Source organism: Oncorhynchus mykiss, chromosome 6, assembly GCF_013265735.2.
Source record: "Oncorhynchus mykiss isolate Arlee chromosome 6, USDA_OmykA_1.1, whole genome shotgun sequence".
NCBI classification, from domain to species: domain Eukaryota; kingdom Metazoa; phylum Chordata; class Actinopteri; order Salmoniformes; family Salmonidae; genus Oncorhynchus; species Oncorhynchus mykiss.
This window is the reverse complement of record NC_048570.1, coordinates 94,028,535-94,047,311: the sequence shown is the minus strand read 5'-3', so window position 1 is coordinate 94,047,311 and position 18,777 is coordinate 94,028,535. Positions and strand designations below refer to the sequence as shown.

At 46.9% G+C, this 18,777-nt stretch overlaps 1 protein-coding gene across 1 annotated transcript in view; it reads right to left on the bottom strand.

Annotated features, from left to right (window-relative positions):
* LOC110526873 (CD82 antigen-like) overlaps positions 1-3,782 on the bottom strand; it is a 70,478-nt gene extending 66,696 nt beyond the window's left edge. The window contains exon 1 of the mRNA XM_036981635.1: positions 3,509-3,782. The gene's annotated coding sequence lies outside the window, so the exon portion shown is untranslated. The remainder of the gene's footprint in view (positions 1-3,508) is intronic.
* Positions 3,783-18,777: the final 14,995 nt, after the last annotated feature.

Below are 18,777 nucleotides of genomic sequence, written 5' to 3'. Positions count from 1 at the left end.
CCAGTCACACACACACAGCTAGCTCTGCCCACCAGTCACACACACACAGCTAGCTCTGCCCACCAGTCACACACACACAGCTAGCTCTGCCCACCAGTCACACACACACAGCTAGCTCTGCCCACCAGTCACACACAAACAGCTAGCTCTGCCCACCAGTCACACACACACAGCTAGCTCTGCCCACCAGTCACACACACACAGCTAGCTCTGCCCACCAGTCACACACACACAGCTAGCTCTGCCCACCAGTCACACACACACACAGCTAGCTCTGCCCACCAGTCACACACACACAGCTAGCTCTGCCCACCAGTCACACACACACACAGCTAGCTCTGCCCACCAGTCACACACACACAGCTAGCTCTGCCCACCAGTCACACACACACAGCTAGCTCTGCCCACCAGTCACACACACACAGCTAGCTCTGCCCACCAGTCACACACACACACACACACACACACAGCTAGCTCTGCCCACCAGTCACACACACACACAGCTAGCTCTGCCCACCAGTCACACACACACACACAGCTAGCTCTGTCCACCAGTCACACACACACAGCTAGCTCTGCCCACCAGTCACACACACACAGCTAGCTCTGCCCACCAGTCACACACACACACACACACAGCTAGCTCTGCCCACCAGTCACACACACACAGCTAGCTCTGACCACCAGTCACACACACACAGCTAGCTCTGCCCACCAGTCACACACACACAGCTAGCTCTGCCCACCAGTCACACACACACAGCTAGCTCTGCCCACCAGTCACACACACACACACACACACACACACAGCTAGCTCTGCCCACCAGTCACACACACACAGCTAGCTCTGCCCACCAGTCACACACACACAGCTAGCTCTGCCCACCAGTCACACACACACACACACAGCTAGCTCTGCCCACCAGTCACACACACACACACACAGCTAGCTCTGCCCACCAGTCTCACACACACACAGCTAGCTCTGCCCACCAGTCTCACACACACACAGCTAGCTCTGCCCACCAGTCTCACACACACACAGCTAGCTCTGCCCACCAGTCTCACACACACACAGCTAGCTCTGCCCACCAGTCACACACAGCTAGCTCTGCCCACCAGTCACACACACACACAGCTAGCTCTGTCCACCAGTCTCTCACACACACAGCTAGCTCTGCCCACCAGTCACACACACACACAGCTAGCTCTGTCCACCAGTCTCTCACGCACACAGCTAGCTCTGCCCACCAGTCACACACACACATAGCTAGCTCTGTCCACCAGTCTCACACACACACAGCTAGCTCTGCCCACCAGTCTCACACACACACAGCTAGCTCTGCCCACCAGTCTCACACACACACAGCTAGCTCTGCCCACCAGTCTCACACACACACAGCTAGCTCTGCCCACCAGTCTCACACACACACAGCTAGCTCTGCCCACCAGTCACACACAGCTAGCTCTGCCCACCAGTCACACACACACACAGCTAGCTCTGTCCACCAGTCTCTCACACACACAGCTAGCTCTGCCCACCAGTCACACACACACACAGCTAGCTCTGTCCACCAGTCTCTCACGCACACAGCTAGCTCTGCCCACCAGTCACACACACACATAGCTAGCTCTGTCCACCAGTCTCACACACACACAGCTAGCTCTGCCCACCAGTCTCACACACACACAGCTAGCTCTGCCAACCAGTCACACATATGATATGAAACAAGACTGATAGTGTGTTATAGAGAGGAGATATGAAACAAGACTGATAGTATGTTATAGAGAGGAGATATGAAACGAGACTGATAGTATGTTATAGAGAGGAGATATGAAACAAGACTGACAGTCTGTTATAGAGAGGAGGAGATATGAAACAAGACTGATGGTCTGATACAGAGAGGAGATATGAAACAAGACTGATAGTCTGTTATAGAGAGGAGATATGAAACAAGACTGATAGTCTGTTATAGAGAGGAGGAGATATGAAACAAGACTGATAGTCTGTTATAGAGAGGAGGAGATATGAAACAAGACTGATAGTATGTTATAGAGAGGAGATATGAAACAAGACCGACAGTCTGTTATGTTGACAGTTACATAGTGCTACTAGTATGTAGGTTGAGTGCTGTGTGTCTGTATCTGTGTGTGTTAGAACAGCTACTGTAAACACACACACTAGTCTGATGCTGTCCTAAAGGTCTCCTCTGCTTCCCCCTGACCTGCTACTAAGTTGAGTCCCAAATGGCAAACTATCCTGTATCTAGCACCCTACAGGGCCTGGTCAACAGTAGTGTACTATGTAGGGAATAGGTAGTACTAGTAGTGTACTATGTAGGGAATAGGATGCCATATGAGACACAGGAAAAAAACTCTCCAGCAGGGAGATGGTTTTGAACACACAGTCTCTGCTTTAGCCATCACTGGTCTGGTAGAAACACGTTCCTAAACGACCTCTGTTCTGGGGTCCGTGTTCAAAACAGGAGCGCTGATCTAGGATCAGGAGCCCTCTCTCTGTCCATGTAATATTATCCATTACAACGATAAGACCAAACAGATGTGAGATCAGCCTTGAGATAATATAATATACATGGCTCCCTGCCCAAAACGGTGAACGCTGCCGTGGAGAAGTACTTGGCAGTATGTTCCACGTGTCGGAAGTATCATCTACACTATAGAAGGTGTGGAGGTCAGTGGCTGGAAGGACTCCACACTGTTCAACCCTCCGTTTTAGTTTGAACGTTCGGACACAATATCAAAGACAACAGGAAGGAATGGAACTCATACCAACGTGGGAGAACATTCTAGACCAGCTAATGGAAGAAGAAAAACCAGAACAGATGCGTTATTTTTTTTTTCCATAACAATAAAGATAAACCCTGAAGTCTGTCAGAGACGGAAAAAGGCATGTTTCAGACTTCCATATTCAATTTCACAATAAAAAATAAAAAAACACCTCTCAAATATATATGTAGAACACTACAAGAGACGTTGCAATGTTGAACAACAAAGTGTGTATATTTTGTATCATGATGCATCAACAATGATTCAGTATATAACTTCACTACAGATGTATCCACATCGTCAGGAGAACAGACGTTATGGTTAGAAAGTTCCAATGCCTGGGATACGACTGGTCTCAATTACAGACGTTAGTGTTAGAAAGTTCCAATGCCTGGGATACGACTGGTCTCAATTACAGACGTTAGTGTTTGAGTTCCACACACGCACGCCACATCAGCAGTAACTGATGAAAACACAGGACCATTGCTTTAACCTTTCCAACGTTTATATCCCCCCCGAATTCTGTTTAAATTCATCATTCTACATACACTCCCATTCCACTTTTCTCTTCCAAAGGGCTCATCAAAATGTCAAGCGTGTCACCCCCAAAAACAATTGCGCTTCTATCCAAGGAAAAACGTAGGCTAACCATTTGCAAAAAAAACTACAAATCATATTGTGTAATACCAATGCGCAAAGTTTGCCTGGTATAATTACTTACGGTTTGGCGTAAAGTTTGTAGGGGGGGAATAAAAGTTGGTGCAACGGAGTGGTCGGTCTCCTTGTCCTGTTGTGTGTGAGCTGTCTCTGTCTGTTGGACTTTGGACTGATAATAACAAAGCCAAGAGTGAACAACACGACGCGGAGCGGAGCGCGGACGGGACCGAGAAGAGTGGAGATCCTAGCTCTAGTGCCGGGCGTTACGTAACCAGCTGTTAACTTTTAGAAAGGCTCAGCGTCAGCAACAAGCATGTTAGTGTAACGGCTCGGAACAGAGCGAGGGAATCCTCTGCAGTCTCCCACCATTTTAGCGAGCCTGCGCGCAATGCCCTTCTTTAACCCCTAAATCCCCGTGACGCTCGAGCGTAATTATCATGTCTGTATAGAACAAACATCAGATGCATTGATTGGGTAGGCCTACAGACTGAAATTGTATTTATTTCGTATAGCATTGCACGTTGACCTACATTGAGGTATAATAAATCAACGCGGATGATGAGGTGAAGAGACGTTTGACTTTATAGATGGATTTTATTGCAGGTTGGAAGTAGGTTGATGCAGTCGTAGGGGCTATACTGTCATGAAACCATTAAGCTGTGGCCCCAAAGCTGCAGCTACTAATAACAACAATACCCCGTGGCGCAGAGTCTATTCCGACCATCTCATTGGACAGATAAATGCAGAGCCCCCATGATCGGCAGGTAGCCTAGTGGTTAGAGCGTTGGACTAGCGAAAGGTTGCAAGATCGAATCCTCCGAGCTGACAAGGTAAAAATCTGTCGTTCTGCCCCTGAACAGGCAGTTAACCCACTGTTCCCCTGAACAGGCAGTTAACCCACTGTTCCCCTGAACAAGGCAGTTAACCCACTGTCCCCCTGAACAAGGCAGTTAACCCACTGTTCCCCTGAACAAGGCAGTTAACCCACTGTTCCCCTGAACAAGGCAGTTAACCCACTGTTCCCCTGAACAAGGCAGTTAACCCACTGTTCCCCTGAACAGACAGTTAACCCACTGTTCCCCTGAACAAGGCAGTTAACCCACTGTTCCCCTGAACAAGGCAGTTAACCCACTGTTCCCCTGAACAAGGCAGTTAACCCACTGTTCCCCTGAACAAGGCAGTTAACCCACTGTTCCCCTGAACAAGGCAGTTAACCCACTGTTCCCCTGAACAAGGCAGTTAACCCACTGTTCCCCTGAACAAGGCAGTTAACCCACTGTTCCCCTGAACAAGGCAGTTAACCCACTGTTCCCCTGAACAAGGCAGTTAACCCACTGTTCCCCTGAACAAGGCAGTTAACCCACTGTTCCCCTGAACAAGGCAGTTAACCCACTGTTCCCCTGAACAAGGCAGTTAACCCACTGTTCCCCTGAACAAGGCAGTTAACCCACTGTTCCCCTGAACAAGGCAGTTAACCCACTGTTCCCCTGAACAAGGCAGTTAACCCACTGTTCCCCTGAACAAGGCAGTTAACCCACTGTTCCCCGGTAGGCCGTCATTGAAAATAAGAATTTGTTCTGAACTGCCTAGTAAAATAAAAAATCCAAACATATGGTATCATCTCATTGGACAGATAAAGGCAGATGATCCACACATATGGTATCATCTCATTGGACAGATAAAGGCCGAACCCCCATGATGATCCACACATATGGTATCATCTCATTGGACAGATAAAGGCCGAACCCCCATGATGATCCACACATATGGTATCATCTCATTGGACAGATAAAGGCCGAACCCCCATGATGATCCACACATATGGTATCATCTCATTGGACAGATAAAGGCCGAACCCCCATGATGATCCACACATATGGTATCATCTCATTGGACAGATAAAGGCCGAACCCCCATGATGATCCACACATATGGTATCATCTCATTGGACAGATAAAGGCCGAACCCCCATGATGATCCACACATATGGTATCATCTCATTGGACAGATAAAGGCCGAACCCCCATGATGATCCACACATATGGTATCATCTCATTGGACAGATAAAGGCCGAACCCCCATGATGATCCACACATATGGTATCATCTCATTGGACAGATAAAGGCCGAACCCCCATGATGATCCACACATATGGTATCATCTCATTGGACAGATAAAGGCCGAACCCCCATGATGATCCACACATATGGTATCATCTCATTGGACAGATAAAGGCCGAACCGCCATGATGATCCACACATATGGTATCATCTCATTGGACAGATAAAGGCCGAACCCCCATGATGATCCACACATATGGTATCATCTCATTGGACAGATAAAGGCCGAACCCCCATGATGATCCACACATATGGTATCATCTCATTGGACAGATAAAGGCCGAACCGCCATGATGATCCAAACATATGGTATCATCTCATTGGACAGATAAAGGCCGAACCCCCATGATGATCCACACATATGGTATCATCTCATTGGACAGATAAAGGCAGATGATCCACACATATGGTATCATCTCATTGGACAGATAAAGGCAGATGATCCACACATATGGTATCATCTCATTGGACAGATAAAGGCAGATGATCCACACATATGGTATCATCTCATTGGACAGATAAAGGCAGATGATCCACACATATGGTAACATCTCATTGGACAGATAAAGACAGATGATCCACACATATGGTAACATCTCATTGGACAGATAAAGACAGATGATCCACACATATGGTATCATCTCATTGGACAGATAAAGGCCGAACCCCCATGATGATCCACACATATGGTATCATCTAATTGGACTGATAAAGGCAGAACTCCCATGATGATCCACACATATGGTATCATCTAATTGGACTGATAAAGGCAGAACTCCCATGATGATCCACACATATGTTATCATCTCATTGGACAGATAAAGGCCGAACCCCCATGATGATCCACACATATGGTATCATCTCATTGGACAGATAAAGGCCGAACCCCCATGATGATCCACACATATGGTATCATCTCATTGGACAGATAAAGGCAGAACCCCCATGATGATCCACACATATGGTATCATCTCATTGGACAGATAAAGACAGAACCCCCATGATGATCCACACATATGGTATCATCTAATTGGACTGATAAAGACAGAACCCCCATGATGATCCACACATATGGTATCATCTCATTGGACAGATAAAGGCAGATGATCCACACATATGGTATCATCTCATTGGACAGATAAAGGCAGATGATCCACACATATAGTATCATCTCATTGGACAGATAAAGGCAGATGATCCACACATATGGTATCATCTCATTGGACAGATAAAGACAGAACCCCCATGATGATCCACACATATGGTATCATCTCATTGGACAGATAAAGGCCGAACCGCCATGATGATCCACACATATGGTATCATCTCATTGGACAGATAAAGGCCGAACCCCCATGATGATCCACACATATGGTATCATCTCATTGGACAGATAAAGGCAGATGATCCACACATATGGTATCATCTCATTGGACAGATAAAGGCCGAACCCCGATGATGATCCACACATATGGTATCATCTCATTGGACAGATAAAGGCAGATGATCCACACATATGGTATCATCTAATTGGACTGATAAAGACAGAACCCCCATGATGATCCACACATATGGTATCATCTCATTGGACAGATAAAGGCCGAACCCCCATGATGATCCACACATATGGTATCATCTCATTGGACAGATAAAGGCCGAACCCCCATGATGATCCACACATATGGTATCATCTCATTGGACAGATAAAGGCCGAACCCCCATGATGATCCACACATATGGTATCATCTTATTGGACAGATAAAGGCAGAACTCCCATGATGATCAACACATATGGTATCATCTCATTGGACAGATAAAGGCAGAACTCCCATGATGATCCACACATATGTATCATCTCAGAAAGCATGGCCTTTCAACTCTCTCCAATATCCAGTCTGTTTGTGGTAACATTCCACTCCAAACATAGCATGCCAAGGAGTGTAATGACAGTGAAACAGATGGGTACCCAGGCTAGGGTTAATGTTCTCTAAGGAGTGTAATGAACAGTAAACAGACTGGTACCCAGGCTAGGGTTAATGTTCTAACAGAGTTAACATGTACAGTGAAGAGATGTAGCAGACGAGTACCCAGGCTAGGGTTAATGTTCTCTAAGGAGTGTAATGAACGTTAAGTACCCAGGCTAGGGTTAATGTTCTCTAAGGAGTGTAATGAACGTTAAACAGACTGGTACCCAGGCTAGGGTTAATGTTCTCTAATGAGTGTAATGAACGTTAAGTACCCAGGCTAGGGTTAATGTTCTCTAATGAGTGTAATGAACATTAAGTACCCAGGCTAGGGTTAATGTTCTCTAAGGAGTGTAATGAACGTTAAGTACCCAGGCTAGGGTTAATGTTCTCTAATGAGTGTAATGAACATTAAGTACCCAGGCTAGGGTTAATGTTCTCTAAGGAGTGTAATGAACGTTAAGTACCCAGGCTAGGGTTAATGTTCTCTAAGGAGTGTAATGAACGTTAAACAGACTGGTACCCAGGCTAGGGTTAATGTTCTCTAAGGAGTGTAATGAACGTTAACCAGACTGGTACCCAGGCTAGGGTTAATGTTCTCTAAGGAGTGTAATGAACGTTAAACAGATGGGTACCCAGGCTAGGGTTAATGTTCTCTAAGGAGTGTAATGAACGTTAAACAGACTGGTACCCAGGTTAGGGTTAATGTTCTCTAATGAGTATAATGAACATTAAACAGATGGGTACCCAGGCTAGGGTTAATGTTCTCTAAGGAGTGTAATGAACGTTAAGTACCCAGGCTAGGGTTAATGTTCTCTAAGGAGTGCAAGTCACACATAGCTAGCTCTGCCCACAAGTCACACATAGCTAGCTCTGCCCACCAGTCTCACACACACACAGCTAGCTCTGCCCACCAGTCTCACACACACACAGCTAGCTCTGCCCACCAGTCACACACATCTAGCTCTGCCCACCAGTCACACACACACACAGCTAGCTCTGCCCACCAGTCACACACACACACAGCTAGCTCTACCCACCAGTCACACAGCTAGCTCTGCCCACCAGTCACACACAGCTAGCTCTGTCCACCAGTCACACACAGCTAGCTCTGCCCACCAGTCACACACAGCTAGCTCAGCCCACCAGTCACACACACACACAGCTAGCTCTACCCACCAGTCACACAGCTAGCTCTGCCCACCAGTCACACACAGCTAGCTCTGTCCACCAGTCACACACAGCTAGCTCTGTCCACCAGTCACACACAGCTAGCTCTGTCCACCAGTCACACACAGCTAGCTCTGTCCACCAGTCACACACAGCTAGCTCTGCCCACCAGTCACACACAGCTAGCTCTGCCCACCAATCACACACAGCTAGCTCTGCCCACCAGTCTCACACACACACAGCTAGCTCTGCCCACCAGTCTCACACACACACACATCTAGCTCTGCCCACCAGTCACACACATCTAGCTCTGCCCACTAGTCACACACACACACAGCTAGCTCTGCCCACCAGTCACACACACACACAGCTAGCTCTACCCACCAGTCACACAGCTAGCTCTGCCCGCCAGTCACACACAACTAGCTCTGCCCACCAGTCACACACAGCTAGCTCTGCCCACCAGTCACACACAGCTAGCTCTGCCCACCAGTCACACACAGCTAGCTCTGCCCACCAGTCACACACAGCTAGCTCTGCCCACCAGTCACACACAGCTAGCTCTGCCCACCAGTCACACACAGCTAGCTCTGCCCACCAGTCACACACAGCTAGCTCTGCCCACCAGTCACACACAGCTAGCTCTGCCCACCAGTCACACACAGCTAGCTCTGCCCACCAGTCACACACAGCTAGCTCTGCCCACCAGTCACACACAGCTAGCTCTGCCCACCAGTCTCACACAGCTAGCTCTGCCCACCAGTCTCACACAGCTAGCTCTGCCAACCAGTCACACACACACAGCTAGCTCTGCCCACCAGTCACACACACACAGCTAGCTCTGCCCACCAGTCACACACACACAGCTAGCTCTGCCCACCAGTCACACACACACAGCTAGCTCTGCCCACCAGTCACACACACACAGCTAGCTCTGCCCACCAGTCACACACACACAGCTAGCTCTGCCCACCAGTCACACACACACAGCTAGCTCTGCCCACCAGTCACACACAAACAGCTAGCTCTGCCCACCAGTCACACACACACAGCTAGCTCTGCCCACCAGTCACACACACACAGCTAGCTCTGCCCACCAGTCACACACACACAGCTAGCTCTGCCCACCAGTCACACACACACACAGCTAGCTCTGCCCACCAGTCACACACACACAGCTAGCTCTGCCCACCAGTCACACACACACACAGCTAGCTCTGCCCACCAGTCACACACACACAGCTAGCTCTGCCCACCAGTCACACACACACAGCTAGCTCTGCCCACCAGTCACACACACACAGCTAGCTCTGCCCACCAGTCACACACACACACACACACACACACAGCTAGCTCTGCCCACCAGTCACACACACACACAGCTAGCTCTGCCCACCAGTCACACACACACACACAGCTAGCTCTGTCCACCAGTCACACACACACACACACAGCTAGCTCTGCCCACCAGTCACACACACACAGCTAGCTCTGCCCACCAGTCACACACACACACACACACAGCTAGCTCTGCCCACCAGTCACACACACACAGCTAGCTCTGACCACCAGTCACACACACACAGCTAGCTCTGCCCACCAGTCACACACACACAGCTAGCTCTGCCCACCAGTCACACACACACAGCTAGCTCTGCCCACCAGTCACACACACACACACACACACACACACAGCTAGCTCTGCCCACCAGTCACACACACACAGCTAGCTCTGCCCACCAGTCACACACACACAGCTAGCTCTGCCCACCAGTCACACACACACACACACAGCTAGCTCTGCCCACCAGTCACACACACACACACACAGCTAGCTCTGCCCACCAGTCTCACACACACACAGCTAGCTCTGCCCACCAGTCTCACACACACACAGCTAGCTCTGCCCACCAGTCTCACACACACACAGCTAGCTCTGCCCACCAGTCTCACACACACACAGCTAGCTCTGCCCACCAGTCACACACAGCTAGCTCTGCCCACCAGTCACACACACACACAGCTAGCTCTGTCCACCAGTCTCTCACACACACAGCTAGCTCTGCCCACCAGTCACACACACACACAGCTAGCTCTGTCCACCAGTCTCTCACGCACACAGCTAGCTCTGCCCACCAGTCACACACACACATAGCTAGCTCTGTCCACCAGTCTCACACACACACAGCTAGCTCTGCCCACCAGTCTCACACACACACAGCTAGCTCTGCCAACCAGTCACACATATGATATGAAACAAGACTGATAGTGTGTTATAGAGAGGAGATATGAAACAAGACTGATAGTATGTTATAGAGAGGAGATATGAAACGAGACTGATAGTATGTTATAGAGAGGAGATATGAAACAAGACTGACAGTCTGTTATAGAGAGGAGGAGATATGAAACAAGACTGATGGTCTGATACAGAGAGGAGATATGAAACAAGACTGATAGTCTGTTATAGAGAGGAGATATGAAACAAGACTGATAGTCTGTTATAGAGAGGAGGAGATATGAAACAAGACTGATAGTCTGTTATAGAGAGGAGGAGATATGAAACAAGACTGATAGTATGTTATAGAGAGGAGATATGAAACAAGACCGACAGTCTGTTATGTTGACAGTTACATAGTGCTACTAGTATGTAGGTTGAGTGCTGTGTGTCTGTATCTGTGTGTGTTAGAACAGCTACTGTAAACACACACACTAGTCTGATGCTGTCCTAAAGGTCTCCTCTGCTTCCCCCTGACCTGCTACTAAGTTGAGTCCCAAATGGCAAACTATCCTGTATCTAGCACCCTACAGGGCCTGGTCAACAGTAGTGTACTATGTAGGGAATAGGTAGTACTAGTAGTGTACTATGTAGGGAATAGGATGCCATATGAGACACAGGAAAAAAACTCTCCAGCAGGGAGATGGTTTTGAACACACAGTCTCTGCTTTAGCCATCACTGGTCTGGTAGAAACACGTTCCTAAACGACCTCTGTTCTGGGGTCCGTGTTCAAAACAGGAGCGCTGATCTAGGATCAGGAGCCCTCTCTCTGTCCATGTAATATTATCCATTACAACGATAAGACCAAACAGATGTGAGATCAGCCTTGAGATAATATAATATACATGGCTCCCTGCCCAAAACGGTGAACGCTGCCGTGGAGAAGTACTTGGCAGTATGTTCCACGTGTCGGAAGTATCATCTACACTATAGAAGGTGTGGAGGTCAGTGGCTGGAAGGACTCCACACTGTTCAACCCTCCGTTTTAGTTTGAACGTTCGGACACAATATCAAAGACAACAGGAAGGAATGGAACTCATACCAACGTGGGAGAACATTCTAGACCAGCTAATGAGAGAAGAAAAACCAGAACAGATGCGTTATTTTTTTTTTCCATAACAATAAAGATAAACCCTGAAGTCTGTCAGAGACGGAAAAAGGCATGTTTCAGACTTCCATATTCAATTTCACAATAAAAAATAAAAAAACACCTCTCAAATATATATGTAGAACACTACAAGAGACGTTGCAATGTTGAACAACAAAGTGTGTATATTTTGTATCATGATGCATCAACAATGATTCAGTATATAACTTCACTACAGATGTATCCACATCGTCAGGAGAACAGACGTTATGGTTAGAAAGTTCCAATGCCTGGGATACGACTGGTCTCAATTACAGACGTTAGTGTTTGAGTTCCACACACGCACGCCACATCAGCAGTAACTGATGAAAACACAGGACCATTGCTTTAACCTTTCCAACGTTTATATCCCCCCCGAATTCTGTTTAAATTCATCATTCTACATACACTCCCATTCCACTTTTCTCTTCCAAAGGGCTCATCAAAATGTCAAGCGTGTCACCCCCAAAAACAATTGCGCTTCTATCCAAGGAAAAACGTAGGCTAACCATTTGCAAAAAAAACTACAAATCATATTGTGTAATACCAATGCGCAAAGTTTGCCTGGTATAATTACTTACGGTTTGGCGTAAAGTTTGTAGGGGGGGAATAAAAGTTGGTGCAACGGAGTGGTCGGTCTCCTTGTCCTGTTGTGTGTGAGCTGTCTCTGTCTGTTGGACTTTGGACTGATAATAACAAAGCCAAGAGTGAACAACACGACGCGGAGCGGAGCGCGGACGGGACCGAGAAGAGTGGAGATCCTAGCTCTAGTGCCGGGCGTTACGTAACCAGCTGTTAACTTTTAGAAAGGCTCAGCGTCAGCAACAAGCATGTTAGTGTAACGGCTCGGAACAGAGCGAGGGAATCCTCTGCAGTCTCCCACCATTTTAGCGAGCCTGCGCGCAATGCCCTTCTTTAACCCCTAAATCCCCGTGACGCTCGAGCGTAATTATCATGTCTGTATAGAACAAACATCAGATGCATTGATTGGGTAGGCCTACAGACTGAAATTGTATTTATTTCGTATAGCATTGCACGTTGACCTACATTGAGGTATAATAAATCAACGCGGATGATGAGGTGAAGAGACGTTTGACTTTATAGATGGATTTTATTGCAGGTTGGAAGTAGGTTGATGCAGTCGTAGGGGCTATACTGTCATGAAACCATTAAGCTGTGGCCCCAAAGCTGCAGCTACTAATAACAACAATACCCCGTGGCGCAGAGTCTATTCCGACCATCTCATTGGACAGATAAATGCAGAGCCCCCATGATCGGCAGGTAGCCTAGTGGTTAGAGCGTTGGACTAGCGAAAGGTTGCAAGATCGAATCCTCCGAGCTGACAAGGTAAAAATCTGTCGTTCTGCCCCTGAACAGGCAGTTAACCCACTGTTCCCCTGAACAGGCAGTTAACCCACTGTTCCCCTGAACAAGGCAGTTAACCCACTGTCCCCCTGAACAAGGCAGTTAACCCACTGTTCCCCTGAACAAGGCAGTTAACCCACTGTTCCCCTGAACAAGGCAGTTAACCCACTGTTCCCCTGAACAAGGCAGTTAACCCACTGTTCCCCTGAACAAGGCAGTTAACCCACTGTTCCCCTGAACAGACAGTTAACCCACTGTTCCCCTGAACAAGGCAGTTAACCCACTGTTCCCCTGAACAAGGCAGTTAACCCACTGTTCCCCTGAACAAGGCAGTTAACCCACTGTTCCCCTGAACAAGGCAGTTAACCCACTGTTCCCCTGAACAAGGCAGTTAACCCACTGTTCCCCTGAACAAGGCAGTTAACCCACTGTTCCCCTGAACAAGGCAGTTAACCCACTGTTCCCCTGAACAAGGCAGTTAACCCACTGTTCCCCTGAACAAGGCAGTTAACCCACTGTTCCCCTGAACAAGGCAGTTAACCCACTGTTCCCCTGAACAAGGCAGTTAACCCACTGTTCCCCTGAACAAGGCAGTTAACCCACTGTTCCCCTGAACAAGGCAGTTAACCCACTGTTCCCCTGAACAAGGCAGTTAACCCACTGTTCCCCTGAACAAGGCAGTTAACCCACTGTTCCCCTGAACAAGGCAGTTAACCCACTGTTCCCCTGAACAAGGCAGTTAACCCACTGTTCCCCGGTAGGCCGTCATTGAAAATAAGAATTTGTTCTGAACTGCCTAGTAAAATAAAAAATCCAAACATATGGTATCATCTCATTGGACAGATAAAGGCAGATGATCCACACATATGGTATCATCTCATTGGACAGATAAAGGCCGAACCCCCATGATGATCCACACATATGGTATCATCTCATTGGACAGATAAAGGCCGAACCCCCATGATGATCCACACATATGGTATCATCTCATTGGACAGATAAAGGCCGAACCCCCATGATGATCCACACATATGGTATCATCTCATTGGACAGATAAAGGCCGAACCCCCATGATGATCCACACATATGGTATCATCTCATTGGACAGATAAAGGCCGAACCCCCATGATGATCCACACATATGGTATCATCTCATTGGACAGATAAAGGCCGAACCCCCATGATGATCCACACATATGGTATCATCTCATTGGACAGATAAAGGCCGAACCCCCATGATGATCCACACATATGGTATCATCTCATTGGACAGATAAAGGCCGAACCCCCATGATGATCCACACATATGGTATCATCTCATTGGACAGATAAAGGCCGAACCCCCATGATGATCCACACATATGGTATCATCTCATTGGACAGATAAAGGCCGAACCGCCATGATGATCCACACATATGGTATCATCTCATTGGACAGATAAAGGCCGAACCCCCATGATGATCCACACATATGGTATCATCTCATTGGACAGATAAAGGCCGAACCCCCATGATGATCCACACATATGGTATCATCTCATTGGACAGATAAAGGCCGAACCGCCATGATGATCCAAACATATGGTATCATCTCATTGGACAGATAAAGGCCGAACCCCCATGATGATCCACACATATGGTATCATCTCATTGGACAGATAAAGGCAGATGATCCACACATATGGTATCATCTCATTGGACAGATAAAGGCAGATGATCCACACATATGGTATCATCTCATTGGACAGATAAAGGCAGATGATCCACACATATGGTATCATCTCATTGGACAGATAAAGGCAGATGATCCACACATATGGTAACATCTCATTGGACAGATAAAGACAGATGATCCACACATATGGTAACATCTCATTGGACAGATAAAGACAGATGATCCACACATATGGTATCATCTCATTGGACAGATAAAGGCCGAACCCCCATGATGATCCACACATATGGTATCATCTAATTGGACTGATAAAGGCAGAACTCCCATGATGATCCACACATATGGTATCATCTAATTGGACTGATAAAGGCAGAACTCCCATGATGATCCACACATATGTTATCATCTCATTGGACAGATAAAGGCCGAACCCCCATGATGATCCACACATATGGTATCATCTCATTGGACAGATAAAGGCCGAACCCCCATGATGATCCACACATATGGTATCATCTCATTGGACAGATAAAGGCAGAACCCCCATGATGATCCACACATATGGTATCATCTCATTGGACAGATAAAGACAGAACCCCCATGATGATCCACACATATGGTATCATCTAATTGGACTGATAAAGACAGAACCCCCATGATGATCCACACATATGGTATCATCTCATTGGACAGATAAAGGCAGATGATCCACACATATGGTATCATCTCATTGGACAGATAAAGGCAGATGATCCACACATATAGTATCATCTCATTGGACAGATAAAGGCAGATGATCCACACATATGGTATCATCTCATTGGACAGATAAAGACAGAACCCCCATGATGATCCACACATATGGTATCATCTCATTGGACAGATAAAGGCCGAACCGCCATGATGATCCACACATATGGTATCATCTCATTGGACAGATAAAGGCCGAACCCCCATGATGATCCACACATATGGTATCATCTCATTGGACAGATAAAGGCAGATGATCCACACATATGGTATCATCTCATTGGACAGATAAAGGCCGAACCCCGATGATGATCCACACATATGGTATCATCTCATTGGACAGATAAAGGCAGATGATCCACACATATGGTATCATCTAATTGGACTGATAAAGACAGAACCCCCATGATGATCCACACATATGGTATCATCTCATTGGACAGATAAAGGCCGAACCCCCATGATGATCCACACATATGGTATCATCTCATTGGACAGATAAAGGCCGAACCCCCATGATGATCCACACATATGGTATCATCTCATTGGACAGATAAAGGCCGAACCCCCATGATGATCCACACATATGGTATCATCTTATTGGACAGATAAAGGCAGAACTCCCATGATGATCAACACATATGGTATCATCTCATTGGACAGATAAAGGCAGAACTCCCATGATGATCCACACATATGTATCATCTCAGAAAGCATGGCCTTTCAACTCTCTCCAATATCCAGTCTGTTTGTGGTAACATTCCACTCCAAACATAGCATGCCAAGGAGTGTAATGACAGTGAAACAGATGGGTACCCAGGCTAGGGTTAATGTTCTCTAAGGAGTGTAATGAACAGTAAACAGACTGGTACCCAGGCTAGGGTTAATGTTCTAACAGAGTTAACATGTACAGTGAAGAGATGTAGCAGACGAGTACCCAGGCTAGGGTTAATGTTCTCTAAGGAGTGTAATGAACGTTAAGTACCCAGGCTAGGGTTAATGTTCTCTAAGGAGTGTAATGAACGTTAAACAGACTGGTACCCAGGCTAGGGTTAATGTTCTCTAATGAGTGTAATGAACGTTAAGTACCCAGGCTAGGGTTAATGTTCTCTAATGAGTGTAATGAACATTAAGTACCCAGGCTAGGGTTAATGTTCTCTAAGGAGTGTAATGAACGTTAAGTACCCAGGCTAGGGTTAATGTTCTCTAATGAGTGTAATGAACATTAAGTACCCAGGCTAGGGTTAATGTTCTCTAAGGAGTGTAATGAACGTTAAGTACCCAGGCTAGGGTTAATGTTCTCTAAGGAGTGTAATGAACGTTAAACAGACTGGTACCCAGGCTAGGGTTAATGTTCTCTAAGGAGTGTAATGAACGTTAACCAGACTGGTACCCAGGCTAGGGTTAATGTTCTCTAAGGAGTGTAATGAACGTTAAACAGATGGGTACCCAGGCTAGGGTTAATGTTCTCTAAGGAGTGTAATGAACGTTAAACAGACTGGTACCCAGGTTAGGGTTAATGTTCTCTAATGAGTATAATGAACATTAAACAGATGGGTACCCAGGCTAGGGTTAATGTTCTCTAAGGAGTGTAATGAACGTTAAGTACCCAGGCTAGGGTTAATGTTCTCTAAGGAGTGCAATGAACGTTAAGTACCCAGGCTAGGGTTAATGTTCTCTAAGGAGTGTAATGAACGTTAAGTACCCAGGCTAGGGTTAATGTTCTCTAATGAGTGTAATGGATGTTAAACAGACAGGTACCCAGGCTAGGGTTAATGTTCTCTAATGAGTGTAATGAACGTTAAGTACCCAGGCTAGGGTTAATGTTCTCTAAGGAGTGTAATGAACGTTAAACAGACAGGTACCCAGGCTAGGGTTAATGTTCTAACGGAGTTAACATGTACAGTGAAGAGATGTAGCAGACGTTCTCTCAGAGCCTGGTGTTTGACCTTCCTCAATGTCACAAGTACTACTGAAGGTTCAGCTTCATGTGTTCCTCTCACACAATAACACAAAGGACTCGGTCTGATAGGTGTGTTCGTAACCAAGCGGGAAGGGGGTATTTACCAGCATGCGACTGGGGGAAAACCCCCACACTGAACGCCCCTCCAACTGGTAATTACTAGTGGGGGAAACTCATCATCTCTGAACTCCTGACAACTCCCACATACTGACCTCTGATATCACATATGAAAGGAAATGACCTCTAATGGAGCATTTTTTTGGGGGGGGGGCATTTAAATGTAACAACAAAACATTATTTATAAAAAGCAATGTATTAATGTGGTTTTTGAACGTTATAATTTGTTTACGAGCATGATGGCTGTACTGTTAGATTACGGTGGACGTGGTTTGTCAGCCAATCAGCGTATCTGAACGAGTTCAAAACATGTGAATGCATCCAATCCAATCGGTATTTAACACTTCACAACTGGTAATTACCACTTTCCCACTTGGTAAATGAACGCAGACACAGACATCCTATTAAAATACATCATTCTGTCGGTCAGAGAGGTTGGAATGTTGGAAACCAAGAGAAGGGGGTTTCCCCCCCCCCCCCCATGGAAATAGAATGATTCTATTGGTCATCATCATGATCATTGTAATTGTATGGGCTGGCTAGCCCTGCACCGTGCGCTACGCAGTGACACATAGTAGCACTTAGTGACAACAGAGAGAAGCTACACAGGAGAGGCCACTGTACTCAGCCTTGCATGCCACCATGCACCAGGCCAGGCGGCTAGCTGACACCATCCACTGTTGATTGACCTGCCTGGGTAGAGTAGTGAGGTCAGGCTCAGACCAGGGCCAGGCCAGGCAGCTAACCAACACCCTCTACTATTGATTGACCTGCCTGGGGGGGGGGGGGGGGGGGGGGGGGCAGAGT